The sequence below is a fragment of the Nicotiana tomentosiformis genome, chromosome 5 (genome assembly GCF_000390325.3).
Source record: "Nicotiana tomentosiformis chromosome 5, ASM39032v3, whole genome shotgun sequence".
NCBI lineage: Eukaryota > Viridiplantae > Streptophyta > Magnoliopsida > Solanales > Solanaceae > Nicotiana > Nicotiana tomentosiformis.
In genome coordinates, this window is record NC_090816.1 from 133,841,600 (window position 1) to 133,861,501 (window position 19,902).

Genomic DNA, 19,902 nt, shown 5'->3' on the forward strand with positions numbered 1-19,902 from the left:
CTCAAGTCAACTTTCTCAACCAGATTCACATTCAAGTCTCAACACATACACCCCGCTAGTAGAAAAGAAACTCTCTATTCACAACATAAGGAACACACTTACATAAATTACTGCGCAGGGGATAACCCACCTGCTTAGTCTCAAATTGGCATCTTGTTATACCCTTTCGCAGCCACAATTACTATGAAATCACTTAATCTTTCTGAGTCCAAACTCATTAATCACACACGAAAATTTAATTTGCCCCAAAATTTAACAACGTGAAAGATCTTTCAAAACATTCACACTCGAGATTGTACATCACATCAAAACGAAAATAAAGCTCCCAATGGCCTTCCTTTACATTTCAAGGAAACACTCCTCGTCACATTCAAATCGTCTTAACACATCCCGCAGTTACATCATTCTCATTGTAAAGCCATTCCATCTTTCATCAAGCCACACATTCCACTCGTAGTGATATTACCGGACACATGAGTCCAAATATATAGATTATAACTGAAGTTACCGAGCCTAAGCTGCGGTATAAACCTGGCCTCAAGTCCTCCGGACTGGCCCATCACCAAAATACAGAATATACATCTTGAACCTCGTTTATAAAATCACAAGACGGCAATGCACAACTGATACCGAGCACTCATATGCACATACGAATACGTGGAAGGAATTCAAATAGTTATGTTTTAAGCTGAATCAATTCCGCACGATAGAATACAAGAAAGTGAAATTTTCCTAAGGGTTCTGCAGCCTCTCGAAGATAAGTACAGACGTCTCCGTACCGATCCACAAGACTCTACTAAACGTGCTCATGACTCATGAGACCTATGTCACCTAAAGCGCTGATACCAACTTGTCATGATCCAAAATCTCACCAGTCGTGATGGCACCTATATCAATACTAGGCAAGCCAAAAATCTCAATAAAACACCATATCTTTTAAATTTGAAAATAAAATAATTAAATTCAGCAGAAGAAATCTCACAATTTCAAATATAACACTCCTAAAACCCGATGTCACTGAGTACCTGAGCATCTAATGAAAATACAATGTTTGACTGATAAAAACCACTGCCTGAAAGTACATAACAGTCCAATAACTGAAGGAAAGAGAGACAAGGTCAGCGAACGCTAAGCAGCTACCTTGATAGGCTCCAACTGATAGTACTCTGAAATCTAACAATCTCCGTGTCCGAAAGCACCTGGATATGCACACGAGGTGCAGAGTGTAGTATGAGTACAACTAACTCAATAAGTAATAAGACTAACCTCTGGGCTGAAAGAAATGATGAGCTCTGCAGGTACAGTCCAGTAAAAATAAAGGTACAGAAATGTAGGCATGCTTTCAAGTTCAACAGTTAAATTCAATACAAGTGAAAAAGATCAATACTGCATGATATGAGGCATATGACATCTCAGTAGAAAGACCTCATGTAAATCCTAGTTACAAATTATCCGGTCACTTGGTACTGTTTATGGCTAATGCAGCTCAGGGGTGTTCCAACCCGTATATATATGCACATCGACTGACAGTCAGTCACCTAGTACTGTATAAGGCGAATCTAGCCTTGGGATAATTTATCCCTAAATATAAATGATACTGACAAGATCCATGTCCTAATAACTCATTACATTACAAATAAGTAATGCAAGTCCATGCCCTGGGAAAATCTATCCCAAATATATATAAGCAATAAGTAAGGCAAGTTCGTGCCCTGGGAAGTCCATCTTGAATATCGATGATCATCTACGCTCACTGGGGGTGTGTACAAAATTCAGAGGGGCTCTTTCAGCCCAAGCGTAATACAAAGCCAATATGGCCTACTGCAGGCAGGCAGTCCCAATCCGTATAATAACAAAGCCTATAAGGCCTGCTGCAGGCAGGCAGTCCCGATCCAGAACAATAATAATGTATAAAGCTATCCTGGCCTGCTGCAGGCGGGCAGCCCCGATCCATTTAATAATAACATATATAAAGCCAAATGCCCTGTTGCGTTGCATAGCTCAATCCCATAAATATCCTTACACTGGACAATTATTACTGAGTGTGAAATGTATATTTTAGAACAATTAATTCAATAGCATCACGACCCCATGGGTCCTAAAACATCGGCACATAGCCTAAACATGATCTTTATTACTAGCCTCAGCTAAATTCCTCTAACACGTGCCATATGTTCAGATAATAACATGATTCTTTAATTTTACAACTTCACATGATTTATTCAAGACACGATTTTTGTGGTGCACGTCCACATGCTCGCCACCTATCGTGAGTGTCACCTCCAAACAATTGATATCATACCAAATTTAGGGATTCATACCCTCAGAACCAAGTTTAGAAGTGTTAATTACCTCAAACCGTGTAATTCTTTACTCCGCTATGCCTTTGCCTTGTGAATTGGCCTCCAAACACCTCGAATCTAGCCACAAATAATTCGTTTATGTTAATAAAATTTATTGGAATTAATTCCAAGAGAAAATACTATTTTTCCATAAAAATCCATAATTTAGCACAAAAATCGCCCGTGGGGCCCACGTCTCAGAACCCGACAAAAGTTATAAAATCCGATAACCCATTCAATTACGAGTTCAACCATACTAATTTCACTCAAATCCGACTTTGAATCGGTGTTCAAATCTCAAAAAATTATTTTATGAAGTTTCTACAATCTTTCCCAAATTTTCACCTCAAAGTACTAATCACATGACGAAATCATTGATATATTCATGTTTATTAACCAAATCCGAGTTAGAATCACTTACCCCGATGAATTTCTTGAAAAATTCACGAAAAATCGTCTCCAACCGAGCTCCCAAAGTCCAAAAATGAAATAATAATCTAAACCTCGAATATATAGTACATCCTCTGAACTCAAATTTAGCGGTCAGCAAAATTCCAAGCGCGGCCGCACCCCAGGTCCCGCGGTCGCGAAAAACAAAAGGTGCGGTCCGCGAAATTCTTGGGGTTGTACTATGAGGCTTTAGTATTTTGGCCATAACTTTCTCTATAAATGTCCAAATGATCACTTCTTTTCCGTTATGGAAACTAGACACGATGGGCTACAATTTTCATGTTTTAATCAACTCAGAATTCCTTGTAGATCAAAAGATATAGGCTTCTGAAGTCGGACCAGCGGATCTGCAGAACTTCCTGGAGCGCGGCCGCGGACAGAATTGCGCGGTCCGCGAAATTTTGAGCGCGGCCGCGAAATTCTGCTGCGGTCCGCACTCTTATGTGCGGTCCGCGCCCCTCCTTCGCCTCAGCGCCAAAAAATGTGCGGTCCGTACCCCCAAAAATGTCAGAACAATATTAGAGTGCCGAAATGCCCGGACTCACTCAAAACTCACCCCGGAACTCATCTAGAATCTCCCGGACACAAACCATATATGAATTTCAATCATAAAACACGCTACGGACCTGATCGCGCACTCAAAATACTAAAAAGAGGTCGTCTTGACCCGATATTGACCATGGCCAAACTCCCAAATTTCTTAACTTTATTAATCTCTCAACCAATGACCGAAATATACACCCAAGCCCCTCGGGACCTCAACCAAATATACCAACACGTTCCATAACATAACACGGACCTATTCAAGGCCTCAAATCACATCAAATAACATCAAAACGTCGAATCGCACCTTAAGTCAAAATTTACAAACTTTGAACTTTCATATTCTATATCTTGTGCCGACACACATCAAATCAATCCAGAATGGCTTTAAATTTTGCACCCAAGTCACATTTCACATTACGGACCTATCCCAATTTCCAGAATCGGATTTCGACTCCGATATAAAAAAGTTAACCCCCGGTCAAACTTCTCAAAAAATTCAACTTTCGGCATTTCAAGCCAAATTTCACTACGTACCTTCAAATAATTTTCCGGACATGCTCCTAAGTCCAAAATCACTATACAGATCTATTGGAATTATCAAAACTCCATTCCGAGGTCGTTTACACATAAGTCGACTTCCGGTCACTATTTTAACTTAAGCTTTAAACTTTGGAACTAAGTGTTCCAATTCATTCCAAAACCTCACCGGACCCGAACCAATTACCTCGATAATTCACACAACAACTGTAAAGTACAATTTGAGCAGTAAATAAGGAAACGGGGTATAATACTCAAAACGATCGGCTGGGTCGTTACAATTATGCAGCCCGCATACTTGTTCTGCAGTCTCATAATGCACCGCAGAATAGGTCTGCGGTCGCATAATGCACCGCAGAATAGGTCTGCGGTCGCATAATGCACCGCAGAATAGGTCTGCGGTCGCATAATGCACGACAGATTTTCCTCAAATCTTGCCTCACATATGCTTCGCTCTGCGGCCATTATGCGGTCTGCATAGTGATTCTGCGACCGCATAGTGCGCCGCAGAAATGTCCTCTTCTGCCAAAAACTTTTCTTTACTCCTCAGTGCATTGTTCAGCCTAAAAGGTCCGAGCCGTGACCTTAATTTCCTTAGCAAAAATTCTCCGGGGTCGTTACACATAAGTCAGCATCCGGTCAACATATTCAACTTAAGTTCTAAACCTTGGAATTAAGTGTTCCAAATCATTCCAAATCCTCATCGAACCCGAACCAATTACCCTGGCAAGCCAAATAACAACCGTAAATCACAATTTGAGCATTAAATGGGGGAACGGAATTGTAATAGTCAAAATAACCGGCGGGGTCATTACATTCTCCCCCTCTTAAACAAACGTTCGTCCTCGAACGAGTTTAGAATTATACCTGGAGTCTCAAATAGGTGTGGATATTTGCTCTGTATCTCCCGCTCAGTCTCCCAAGTAGATTCTACGACTGGTTGGCCTCTCCACTGCACTTTCATTGAAGCTATCTTCTTTGATCTCAATTTTCGAACTTGCCGGTCTAAAATGGCCATCGGCTCCACATCACAAGTCAAATCACCATCCAACTACACTGTGCTGAAATCCAAAACATGAGACGGATCCCCGACATACATGAAACACTGGATGAACACTCGATAGACTAGGCAGAAATGCAAGTTCATAAGCCACCTCTCCAATCTTTTTAAGTACCTCAAACGGCCCAATATACCGAGGGCTCAACTTTCCCTTCTTTCCGAACCTCATAACACCCTTCATAGGCTAAATTTTGAGTACCACCTTATCTCCCACCATATAAGCAACATCACTGACCTTCCGGTCGGCATAACTCTTCTGTCTAGACTGCGTCGTGCGAAGCCGCTCCTGTATCAATTTAACCTTCTCCAAAGCATCCTGAACAAAGTCAGTACCCAATAGTCTAGTCTCACCCGGCTCAAACCAACCCACCGGAAACCGACAACGTCTCCCATATAAAGCCTCATACGGAGCCATCTGAATGCTCGATTGGTAGCTGTTATTGTAAGCAAACTCTGCCAGTGACAGAAATTGATCCCAAGAACCCCCGAAATCTATAACACAGCACGTAGCATATCTTTCAATATCTGAATAGTGCGCTCGGACTGTCCGTCCATCTGAGGGTGAAATGATGTACTCAGTTGAACCTATGTACCTAATTCTCGTTCTACTGCCCTCCAAAACTGTGATGTAAACTGCGTACCCCGATCTGAAATGATGGACACTGGCACACCGTGCATGCGAACAATCTCCCGGATATAAATCTTAGCCAACCGCTCCAAAGAATAAGTAGTACCAACTGTAATAAAATACGCGGACTTGGTCTATCGATCCACAATCACCCAAACAACATCAAACTTTCTCAAAGTCCGTGGAAGCCCAACTACGAAATCCATGGTAATACCCTCCCACTTCTACTCCGGAATTTCAAGTCTCTGAAGAAATCCTCCCGGTCTCTGATTCTCGTATTTCACATGTTGACAATTTAAACACCGAGCTACAAACCCAACTATATCTTTCTTCATTCGCCTCCACCAATAGTGTTACCTCAAATCCTGATAAATCTTCACGGGACCTGGATGAATGGAGTACCGTGAACTGTGAGCTTTCTCGAGAATCAACTCACGCAAACCATCAATATTAGGCACACATAGCCTGCCCTGCATCCGTAATACACCATCGTCTTCAATAGTGACTTCTTTGACATCACCATGCTGAACCGTGTCCTTAAGGACAAGCAGATGGGGATCATCATACTGGCGCTCTCTGATGCGATCATATAAAGAAGACCGAGAAACCACACAAGGCAAAACTCGTCTCGGCTCGGAAATATCCAATCTAATAAACTGGTTGGCCAAGGCCTGAACATCCAAGGCTAAAGGTCTCTCTGCTACTGGTAAGTATGTTAAGCTACCCAAACTCTCCGCCTTACGACTCAAGCCTCGGCCACCACATTAGCTTTTCCGGGATGATAGAGAATGGTGATATCATAATCCTTAAGCAACTCCAACCACCTCCGCTGCCGCAAGTTAAGATCCTTCTGTTTAAACACATTTGTACTAATTGATCTACCTCGGCACCACAAACCTTAATTTCCTTAGTAAAAATTCTCTGAGGTAGTCACATAAGTCAACATTCGGTCAACATTTTCAACTTAAGTTCTAAACCTTGGAGTTAAGTGTTCCAAATCATTCCAAAACCTCACCGGACCCGAACCAATTACCCCAGCAAGCCAAATAACAACCGTAAATCACAATTTGAGCAGTAAATGGGGAACATGATTGTAATAGTCAAAACGACCGGCCGGATCATTACAATAAAATTTTAAATTATTCTATAACTAGTAAATTTGCTCGTGCTTTGCACAATCGTAAAAGTCGACATTGTATATTCAATTCCTCTTGTTTTATTAGAAAGATAACGCTTATAAATAAATATTTGCAAATTTAAATAGAGGGAGGAGATGAAATGGAAAAGCACTCAACTTTATTGGAAAATATTAAATTTCATACTTTTATGTTTAGGAGTAATAAAATATAAATAGAGGGATATATTACCTTCCTGGGATAAACATTTTCAATAATAAAACTCTACTCTTTCCAATTCTGTCGTGTGAATATAAATTACAATAATATAATGCTAACTTTTCATTTTGGAATGGTCCAAAATAAAACGCTAAAGTTAAGATATACAAAAATCTGCCAAATTCACGAAGGGAATAAAACTCATATGTAATCTTTCTTAAAAGTGAAGACAAAGAAAAGACCTCAATTTCAAGAAACTATACTTCTTGAAGGTCATTATGTTTTATTGCAACTCTACTCTTGGAAGACATTTTTTAATTCAATAGATTTCGCTTCCGTGGATCAATCTCGGCAGCCTTTTCAGCAAGAACTGACATACACAACTGAACAACAAAAACAAATTAGAGAATCCAACAGGCCAAGAAAGCTATACCGGTCATTATTTTTACATCAAACAGTTACTATGATACTTTGAACGTAAATGCTATGAACATACTTTGAGGAAGATACAATTACAATAAGAAGCTATAGCCCATAGCTATTAGCTTATTTACTTGTACAGGAAAAAGGAATGTTGCTCTCTCTCACTCTCTCTCTCCCAATTAGTACACCTTGCAGGGTAGGGAAACAAAAAGGAGCAATACTTTACAAGTAAAACAAATCAACTTGATAGAGCCAAATAAATAATCAACAGCAGAACCTTAGAAATCCCAATCTAGAGACAAGAATACTCGAAAGCAATGGCAATATCATTTCTGAATTTCTCAAAGGCCTTATCAATAATCTCAAGAGGCAAAGCATTTTTTTTAGCTCCTCTACCACAGTCCTCAACCTCTAGTTCCATCTTTACAGATACATCATAAAACAAAAGAAAAATTACAGGATTTCATAACAAAAGCAGTAAACCACCCATAGACAAAAACTTATTAATGAAATTTAGATATTCCATGGGCAACCATTGTTGCGACAAATGAAACTGCGTACTGACTCATTCCATTTAGGCTTAGCCTTCAATGGCATCACAATGCGATGCTTCTGAACAGAAGCTGAGAGCGATCCAATTATAGAGAAATACGCAATAGAAACACTCCTAAGTTAGAAAATGCGAGTCAGAACTCCCCTCATCTGCCAACCGGAAAGAATAAAAAACTAAATGGGATCATATGCAGCTCCCCTTCAACATTCTACATTAAAGAAATAAAAGAAACTAAATGGATATATTTTGTAGCAGGATGTTAGCATTTATACCGATAATTGGATAGACTTTAAAAGAGGACAAATAAGCACATAATCTATTTGAGTCTAAAATTTTATATACAAACAACATATCAACTGCTAGAAAAGGAATTATTTTGTCAAATTTACTATAGTTTCAATAAAATTTCAAGCTTTTCAATCACAACTGTCAAAATTAAGCAGCGCAAAGGTTAAAAAAACACTCTAGAAAACTTATTTCTTATGGGTATCCTAAATAATTAATATGATAAAATAGTTACTTGACCTAAGTGGCAGAGATTGCACCTCGTGGCTGTCAAGGCAGTTATGTTACATTTGACATCTAAGTTTCAATGATGACAATTGTACAAAACTAAATCCTATCTATTTTAATTGCAGAATCAAAGAAGCCGATACTAGGACAAGAAGCTATCAAAAAGGAAGCCAAATCGGTTGGCTGAAAAAGAGAAAATCAATCAACACTGATCGACTTCTCCGGTATGCAAAAACAGGAGGAAAGGATGAAAGCAATGGGAGACAAATTGAGTGGGAAACACAACATAGTGGGAGATAATTGGAAGTATTGCCTCTCTCTTCAATATAACATAAAGCACTCCTTGGATAAATTAATCCTGGAAACAACTTGAAGTGCTGCTCATTTCCTCAATAAAGCATGGAGCATCTCTGCATGGAACAGAGCACTCCTTGGATAAATTAATCTAGCTCATCCTTCTTGAAGTAATCAGAGACACCTTTCGTTAATCAAAAGATTAGCAACATATTGTGGGTATCAATAGATCAATACACAACAATACTTGCTTATAAGAACACTGGAAAACTCAAGGATTCAGATGCGCAACTACAAACAATGTCTTCTAAGTCTCTCTAGTTCTTGATAAAAGCACTGTATTCTTAAGTCTGCAAGTGTCATAAAAGATAGGAAGAGTTAGAATACAAAAAGAGTTGTGTCAACATCCAGAAATCATTGTTGCTAAATATCGTTGGTGGTGAACGAGCTAAAACTATCATTGTTGTAATTCTTTATCAAGATCTAAGAGAACCCTTGTGACCCAAGGAAAACTGGACGTAGGTACCACACCGGTACCGAACCAGTATAAAAATTATTGTGTATTATTTTTCTTTCAATTCATTACATTCATCTCTATCTTATTTGTGTACTGTATGAAAACTAGTCGACTAAACTCAACCTTAGTTAACTAAGTTTTAAATAGTCCACAATTCACCCCCCCCCCCTTGTACTTTCAATTTGAATCAAAGCCAGACTCACAAACTTTGCTTAACAGTTAGTAAGGAAAAGATCGTGGGATCAAACACAGTCATCAGTGCATTATTTTAAGAAGGAACCTCTCAGGTACGACCTCCATATTTCAACGGACAATATTTTTCTCACTGGAAAGTTTGCATGGAAACATACATTATGTCATATGACATCAAAGTTTGACGTATTATTAAAAAAGAAAATCTTCAAATTCCACCAAAGAAAGATGCAAATGATCAAATCATTGTATCAACTGATCCACTTGACTTAGATGATTACATTGATGAACAAGCTTCTGTTATAACTGTGAATGCCAAAGCAAAAAAATTTACTGTATAATGCTATCAGTGGAGAAGAGTATAAAAAGATTTCAAGTTGTGAAACTGCCAAGGAAATGTGGGATAAATTGGAGATCGCATATGAAGGAACCAACAAGGTGAAAGAAACAAGGATCAATCTTCTAGTTCGTGACTATGAGCTATTTCAAATGAAGGATGGAGAATCAGTGGAAGAAATATTCTTCAGGTTCAACAAAATCCGTGGAGATCTAAAATCCGTTGGTAGACCAATAAAAAGCAGAGAACGGGTCAGAAAAATCCTTAGAAATCTACCCACAAGGTTATTGCTCTCGAATGTTAAGACCTTGACAAAATGTCTTATGATGAACTTAGAGGTGATTTAATTGCCTTTGAGAAAACTCACTAGGACAGGCAAATTCAACAAGAAAAGAAGAAAGCAGCAGCCGTTAAAGCAATTATGGCTGAACCAGAAAATGAAGAAGAAGAGGAAGGAGGAGAACATGAAGAAAACATAGCCATGCTTTCTCAAGTTGTAGCAAGCATGATAAGAAAGAACAGATATAGCAGAAGAGGGAAATCAAACTTCAGAAAAGGAAGGACAAATAATGAAAATGATAAAAATGATGGAAGATGCTATGAATGTGGAAAACATAGACACATTCAAGCAGATTTTCCCGTACTGAAAACAAAACTCAGCAGGAACTTTCAAAAGAAGAAGTCTTTTGGATCCTGGAGTGATGAAGAAGAATCTGACCATGAAGAAATTGCAAATATGTGCTACATGGCCATAAAAGAATATAGCAATGAGGACGCAGGTGAACTTGGTCTTATGTCAGACGAGGAAACTAGTGAGGTACGTCTTCCAACATGTCCTAATTATTATAAACTTCAAGAATTTGTTAATATTGCACTTGCAGATATTGAAAGTGTTCTAAATGAACTCAGAAAAATCCAAAGAGAAAAAAAGGACTAGGCCTTGAAGCTAAAAGTGTGTGAAATTGAGAGTGGCATACTTTAAGAGGAAGTAAATGAACTTCAACTTCAACTGAATGGATTACAAAAATCCACTAATCATAGTTCCGTCAAATCAATTCTAACCACTTCTCATAACTATTTGATTAGAACTAGAAACTCGCATACATGCTCTTACTTTGGTAAAAATGGTCACAACACTAACCAATGCAGGAACAGAATCAGAGCAGAAAGAAGCTCTGAAAATCCCAATAATCCCTCGTATTTTTATTGTGGAAAATATGGTCACACTTCTAACCATTGCAGGTTCAAGGACAATAGGAGATGGGTCTGGCGACCTAAATCCTCTAGTCAAGATAACACTCAAAAATCTAACCATTCAGGATCCAAACAGGCTTGGGTACCTAAAACCAAGTAATTTTATTTTGCAGGAACACCGCAAGAAGAATCGAAAAGGAAAATGGTATCTTGACAGCATGTGTTCCAGACATATGACTGGTGACAAACAATTATTCAAAATAGTCACCTTTGGAGATAAATCAAAAGGAAATGTAATTGAAGTTGGAAAAGTTCCTTTAAGCTCAACATATGATGTGGACGAAGTATACCTGGTTGATGAACTCGGGTACAATCTTCTCAGTATTAGTCAACTATGTGACAATGACTATGAGGTTTGTTTTAAGAAACATGGTTGGTTTACAGAAGACAAATCAGGTAAAGTTATTCTTTCAGGTAATATAGACATGAATGTCTATACTATCAGTAATATAGATAGTCTTGGTAATCAAATTTGTCTTGCTTCTGTGATTGATGACCCTTGGGTTTGGCATAGAAAGCTTGGACATGCTAGCATGCACACTATTCAAAAACTTTCTAAACTTGATCTCGCCATTGGTCTTCCAAAGCTAGATTTTTCTAAAGATCATATTTGTGATGCATGTCAACTAGGAAAACAAACTCGCTCATCTTTCAAAATGAAAAATATTGTTTCTACTACTAAACCACTTCAACTATTGCATATGGATTTGTTTGGTCCAACTAGAACTGCTAGTATAGGTGGTAGAAAATATGCTTTTGTTATTGTGGATAATTTTTTTCGATTTACGTGGGTTATTTTTTTAAGCCATAAAGATGAAGCCCTAAGGAAATTTGAAGTTTTCTGTAAGAAGGTCCAACGTGAAAAAGGATACTACATTTCCACTATCAGAAGTGATCACAGAGGAGAATTTGAAAGCAGATCTTTTGAAAACTTTTGCAATGACCAAGGAATCTCTCACAACTTCTCTTCACCAAGATCGCCTCAACAGAATGGAGTGGTAGAACGTAAAAATAGAACCTTACAGGACATGGCAAGAACCATGATTGTGGAAAACTCTCTACCTCACCACTTCTGGGCAGAAGTTGTGAGCACAACATGCCATATTATCAACATGTGTTTGATTCAACCCATTCTTAAAAAAAACTTCATATGAGCTATGGAATGGTAAGAAACCCAACATCAATTACTTTTATTCTTTTGGATGCAAATGCTTCATTCACAATAAGGGAAATGACAATCTAGGTAAGTTTGATCCAAAAAGCGATGAAGGTATATTTTTTGGATATTCTCACTCAAGTCGAGCATATAGAGTTTACAATAAAAGAACCTTATGCACTGAAGAATTAATTCATGTTATTTTTGTTGATACTAACCCTCGCTCAAAGAGTGAAATATTTCTTGAAGAAGAGGAAATCTATATTGTTCCAAAGTCTGTTGTTGTAGGAAAAGACTGTCAAGAGTAATCAACAGGTCAGCAGAATCAGTCGACTACCAAGGAAAGGGAACAAACCACAAACATCACAAATGAATGAAAAAGTGAACCTGGATATCCTCACAAATTCATTATCGGAAATCCACAGGAAGGAAGCACCACCAGAAAATTTCAAAAGCTCAACTCCCATATGGCTCTAATTTCTCAACTTGAGCCAACAAAAGTGGATTAAGCACTGAAAGACGTGTACTGGATCAAAGCAATGAAAGACAAAATTGATCAATTTGAAAGAAATAAAGTGTGGAAACTGGTTCCAAAACCTTCAAATACTTCTACTGTAGGAACCAAACAGGTTTACAGAAATACGTTGAATGAATCTGGACAAGTTGTATGAAATAAAGCACGGCTTGTTGCGCAAGGTTATTCTCAGCAAAAAGGAATCGACTACGATGAAACATTCACACTTGTAGCAAGTTTGGAATCTTTTCGAATATTGCTTGCCTTTACTGCTCACAAAGGAATCAAGCTATTCCAAATGGATGTAAAAAGTGCATTTCTAAATGAACACATCTCTTAAGAAGTTTACGTAAAGCAACCTTCTGGATTTGTAAATGATAGCCTCCCAAAACATGTATATAAGTTGACTAAAGCTTTATACGGACTCAAGCAAGCTCTCTGAGCTTGGTATGAAAGATTAAGTTCCTTCCTTCTAAATCAAGGTTTCAGACGAGGTAATATCGATACAACTTTGTTTATTAAGCACTCAAATTCATGTAATCTTATTACTCAAATTTATGTTGACGATATTATTTTTAGAAGTCCTAACACTGGTCTATGTGAAGAATTTGTTCATTCTATGAAAGGAGAATTAGAAATGAACATGATGGGAGAGCTAACTTACTTCCTTTGACTACAAATCAAACAGTCTCTCAAAGGGATCTTTATTAGTCAAACCAAGTATATCAAGGAGCTTATAAAGAAGTTTGGCATGGAGAATGCTAAGCCCATTGGGACTCCAATGAGTCCAACAACTACACTTGATGAATATAACAATGGAAAAAATGTTGATGAAACTATATATAGAGGAATGATTGGATCCTTATTATATCTCACTGCTAGTCGATTAGATATAATGTTCAGTGTGTGTAAATATGCAAGGTTACAGTCGGCTCCAAAAGAATCACATCTTATTGCTGTTAAACGCATTATAAGATATCTTATTGGGATCACTGAATTAGTATTATGGTATTCTCACTCTAACAATTTTGTCTTAAAAGGTTTTTCAGATGTAGATTTTTCAGGTGATAAGATCGACAGGAAAAGTACTAGTGGTACATGCCAAGTGTTGGGAAACGCACTAGTTTCCTAGCATAGCAAGAAATAAAATTATATTGTCTAGTCAATAACTGAAGTAGAATATTTAGCCGTTGGAAGTTATTTTACACAAGTTCTTTGGATCATGCATCAACTTCTTGACTATGATTTATCTCTTACCTCTACTCCTATATTCTGTGATAATACTAGTGCTATATGTTTGGCAAAATATTATGTGCATCACTCCAGAGCAAAGCATATAGAAATCAAGCATCATTTTATCCGTGATCATATTGCTAAAGGTGATATTGTACTAGAATTTATTAGTATTGAATCTCAACTTGCTGACATTTTTACAAAACCTCTGTTAGAAGAAAAGTTTTGTCTACAACGAAAAAAGATTGGCATTATGTCTATTTTATAAAACAAATCTTTTGTATATGCTTAAAATATTTTATTTTCTTCTTAGGTGTGTTTAATTTCACTGTGATATAAGTATAATTATTACACCTCCATCAGTACCGCCGAAACAACTCCTCAGAAGAGTCACTTCCTTCTGAATTTGTCCTTCCCTTTAACCAATGCAACCCTTCAACCTTCTCAGCGCCTAGGATAAGAACCATATTCTCTTCCTCTCACTCTTCATCCTCTTCAAAGAAACCTTCACCATGGCAAAAAGAAACATTGCATCTTCCACTGCCACCAGACGAAGTAGATGGTTTCGAAAAACCCTCAACCCTGAAGAAACTATAGACTTGGAATCATCCATCGACTCAGACTTTCCCAAAATCGACAATGAAAGCAGTAAATCTTCAGAGGACCTTCCCATTAGCCAGAAAAAGGCATGAAAGAGGCTTATGGAGCAAACCCCCAAAAAATCTGCATGCAAGAAAGGAAAAGTGGAGAGTACAAATTTTGGGCCAGAGGACAAATTAATCTTCTATGGACCAAGTGAGAAATCAAGGTTTGAGTCCTATAAATCAAAATCTATGTCTTATGGACGCACTGTAAGTCTCTCTCTTATGAAAATTTTGCAATGTGATGTGATTGTTGTTTTTGATTTTCAACGTCTTTTCTCTCTGTTCGATACTATTGGGAGCTCTGTGTATGAAGAGTCTGTGAGAATGTTCTATGCAAATTTGTTTGTAAATGATAAAGATGACTTGGAGTCCATGGTTCTAGGCACTCGAATTGTTCTTGACTCGTATCAATTTGAAAAGATTTTTTCTGCTAAGTTTGACGGGTATGAAGTTTTTGTGGAAAATTCCTCGCCAAAAGATTTTAAAGTTTCCTTAGAAGATGCAAAAGCCTTCCTATCTGATAATCCTCCCGATATTGGTCTCAAAAATCTAAAGTTTGAACACCGGGTTTTGGCCCACATGATAGCCAACATTTTACTTCCTAGAACTAGGTCCCTTAGCACTTTGTCTACCGGAGATATCATTGTTCTTTACTGTCTTGTGAATGATAAAAAAACTTAACTGGTTTGTATGGATACGTCAATACATGCTTGAGAGTATCAGGAATATATCCTCCTCTGCTGCTTGTCTACCTTATGGTCTACTTATCTCACACATTCTTGGAGTTATGAAGGTTGATTTGCACTACTAGAAATTCGATAAAAACCAACCAAAAAAACGACCAACGTTGGTCGGTAATGGCCAAAAACCGACCAAAATGCGACCATTTACGTGTGGACGGTATTTTTGTGGTCGGAAAGGCATACCGACCAAAGTTGGTCGACAATTACCGACCAACTTTGGTCGGTCAATTAAATTCAAAAAAAATATTGCAAAAAAAAAAATCGACCAAAGTTGGTCGGTATTTTAATTATGTAATAAAAAGATTCACCATCTGGGAATCGAACCGGGGTCTGTACTGTGGCAGGATACTATTCTACCACTAGACCATTGGTACATTTTGTTTTAAGACTGTCTTTTATTTGATTTATACTCTTTAATTGTATTTTCGCACGAAAATAACCGACCAAAGTTGGTCGGTTTTATTAAAAAGTAAAATTACCGACCAAAGTTGGTCGGTTTTTTTAAATGACCGGCCGAATTAACCGACCAATTTTGGTCGGTTTTTTTAATATTAATTTTTATTTATTTTAATTGAAAAACCGACCAAAGTTGGTCGGTTTCTTGAAATATAAATTTTGCGGGACTCAAAAATAATTTTCCGTATTTTTACGCCAAAGAAAACCGACCAAAGTTGGTCGGTTTCGTAAAAAAAAATATTTTGAAAAACCGACCAACTTTGGTCGGTTTTTTGATCGACTAAAGTTGGTCGGTCGACCTTGGTCGGTTTTTGCCGAATTTCTAGTAGTGTTGGCACCTTTCACACCCAAGCATATTACTAGTACCTATGACAAAATAGTTTTTTCTATGATGGATTACACTTTAAGTGATGATTGATGGGTCAAGCGTGCCATAGTAGAAAGTGTCCCAGCACAGGTTGAAATTCCCACTGAACCACCAGAGTCTCAGTTAACTGCCTCTCCAAATCTTCAGCAAATTCAGCAATATCTGGATAGTGTAAAACTCAAGCTCGTTGAGATGAAAGGACATGTAGACAAAATCAAGTAAGTCACCAAGGAAACAGATACATATGTGGCCAAGATTATGATGGATATGGGAGCCACATGGAGACAAGGAACCAGGGCATTAAACTCCATGACAGAAAAATGGACAAACTCATCAAAGATGTTGAAACCTACTATGACTCTTTCTGTACCAAAGTAATCAATACCCTCAAGTACTTTCTGAGGAGAAATTAAGGCGTGTTTGTGTGTGTGTTAAAAACAATCTTTTTTGTGCTTGCTTTGTGTTTAAGACTTACTTTTGCATCGGTCTGTATGAACCATCACTCAATGCCTCTGCCGAAGGCATTGCTTATGATTCCCTAACTAGTATGCATATTATCTAAATATTATTTTCTCTGTTATATATATATATATATATATATATATATATATATATATATATATATATATATATATATATATATATATATATATATATATATATATTGCTTTTTCTTTCCTTTTTGATTGATGTAAAAGGGGAAGAACATATGGAGTAAAATCAACAACTCAGGGGGGAGCAGTAATGAGCAACAACTCAGGGGGAGCAGGCATCTCAAGTGATGAAAGGGAAGTATAGCTTGTTTACTCTCTCTTTATTGTCATCATCAAAAAGGGGGAGATTGTTACATTTGGCATCTAAGTTTTAATGATGACAATTGTGCAAAACTAAATCCTATCTATTTTGGTTGCAGAATCAAAGGAGACGATACTAGGGCAAGAAGCTATCAAAAAGTAAACCAAATCGGTTGGCTTAAAAAGAGAAAATCAATCAACACCGATCGACTTCTCCATTATGCAAAAACAGTAGGAAAGGACGAAAGCAATGGGAGACAAATTGAGTGGGGAACACAACATAGTGGGAGACAATTGAAAGTGTTGCCTCTCTCTTCAATATAGCATAAAGCACTCCTTGGATAAATTAATCCAATGGAGACAACTTGAAGTGTTGCCCATTTCCTCAATAAAGCATGGAGCATCTCGGCATGGAACAGAGCACTCCTTGGATAAATTAATCTAGCCCATTCTTCTTGAAGAAATCAGATACTCCTTTCGTTAATCAAAAGATCAGTAACATATTGTGGGTATCAATATATCAATACACAACAATACCCGCTTATAAGAATACTGGAAAACTCAAGGATTCAACTGCGCAACTACAAACACTATCTTCTAATAAGTCTCTCTAGTTCTTGATACAAGCACTGTATTCTTAAGTCTACAAGTATCATAAAAGATAGGAAGAGTTAGAACACAAAAGAGAGTTGTGTCAATATCCATAAATCATTGTTGCTAAATATCGTTGGTGGTGAACGAGCTAAAACCATCATTATTGTAATTCCTTATCAAGATCTAAGAGAACCCTTGTGACCCAAGGAAAACTGGGCGTAAGTACCACACCGGTACCGAACCAGTATAAAAACTATTGTGTCTTGTTTTGCTTTCAATTCATTGCATTCATCTCTATCTTATCTGTGTATTGTACGAAAACTAGTCGACTAAACTCAATCTTAGTCAACTAAGTTTTAAATAGTCCATAATTCACCCCTCATCTTGTGCTTTCAAGTTACACCTGTGCAGTTATGGGAGCGATACAACACGGAGTTGTGACCTTTATATATACAATCCAAACAAAAGAAATCTGATAAATTCAAGAGAAGTCAAACCTATAGAATTATATCTGCTTTTATGGAATTACCCAAATGAAAAAGTTGACAAAACATAAATAGAAGGAGTAGGGGTAGAGCCACCAACAATACCACCAGTCTACCTTGTTGCTTCCGTTGTTAAACTTTAGCACAAATCAATATCGTATCTCTATATCACAAAAATCAAATAAAATAAGATCGGCAAAGAATCACTAAATTGATATGTGTTTGTCTACTTTCTATCTCGGAATTTATATTGATCGAATATAATTAAGTGCTAACCGAATATGTAAAGAAACATATCATATATTCACTGAGTTGATGAACCTTGGGCTTGAGTGAATTTTAACAATAACATACTATTAAACATTAAGATAGTTACTATTGCTTTAGAAACTGTACAAAATTCCTAAGTTTATGATACTCATCTCAGTGGTACAAATTCAGATAATAGGCACAATAATTAAATAAAAGTAGATGTTGATAGAAAAAGTTAACTTAGATGAAAAAGGGTAGAAGGAACACATTATTAACTAATAATATGTCGATCTTTTACTGAAAAACAAATGCTTCTCTTCTTACTTTGTGACCGAATCAGCAAGAAAAAAAAAGCGAAATGATCAAAAGCTTAATTTATTCTGCCCGCCAGCATGTACATAAACACATAACAAAATTATTTCCTCTATTTAAAAAACAATAAAGAGAACAAAAGGTGAATTTTAGATATAATGTAGAAATTTTAGATAAGAAGAAAAGTTAGCGGAAATGATTAGTGCAACTGTTGTCTGTGACTAAGAAAACTATTGGGATATTGCCCTGTTTTCGTTGTAGCTTCATATATCCGCTTGTAATTTTAGTTGTCCCTTGTGTACATCTTACAGTAGTTGATTCTTCTATATAAAACATTTGAGAAAAGTAATGTTCCTTCTCATTTATGGACCTATATTTGCTGTCACTTTCTATCCGCACAAAGAAAAATAAGACCATAGTATTGCTTTTGATTAGTGCAACGGTTGACAAAGAAAATTACTAGGATATTACCCTTCATTATATTTTCTTTGTAGCTTCATATATCGGCTTGTACTTTTAGTTGTCTCTTGTGTACATATTACAGTGCAATTTGGTGCAAGTAGGGTGGGTGGTCTTTGAAGGAATTTCCTACTTCCTTCTATTACAGTGCAAAGAAAACCCTATAACAATAATAATTCTAATCAACTGCAGTAGAACATTAAGAAGAAACTTCACAAAAAACTCCTATTATTTACTTTCTATTAGGAGTAAGTGAGAAACCGAAGGCGGATCTAGGATTTTGGGAAGATGGGTGCACTGTTACGAAGAGGCGAATCCAGAATATAAATTTTACGGGTTCAACGTTTGGTTCTTATTATTGCACCCATTATAATTTAGAATTATAAGTTCAAACTTATTATTTTTTAATAGTAATTTTCTTACATCTATATCCATACTTCGTGCTGAAAATGTTGGGATCAGTTGAACCCAATAGCATACTATATGCTACATTATCCAATAGTTTAAAATGCACATTTTATTTAATCATATAAGATTTTTCGGTGACAAACAAAAAATAGGACTTTTAATATGTGAAAATTTTGAAAGAATAAATCAAAAAGAGAGAAAGAAAAAGAAATGTACTTAATTAATACGTGCCATGTGATGCGTAATTTTAAAAAAAACAATAAGATTGACATAAGATTTGAATCCACAATCTCATTTAGAGAGATACACCCAATATTATATATGATCTAGGAAGGAGGGCATGAGTAATACTCAATGAAACCCTACCACATATAATGCTATATTATATAGCAATAATTGTATGGAGTAGAGCCCGTCTTTTTTAGTAACTTTTTATTTTTTGAGTGATACTTATTTATTTCTTGTCTCCTATTTATAACTTAGTCAGAAATATCATTAGTTATCT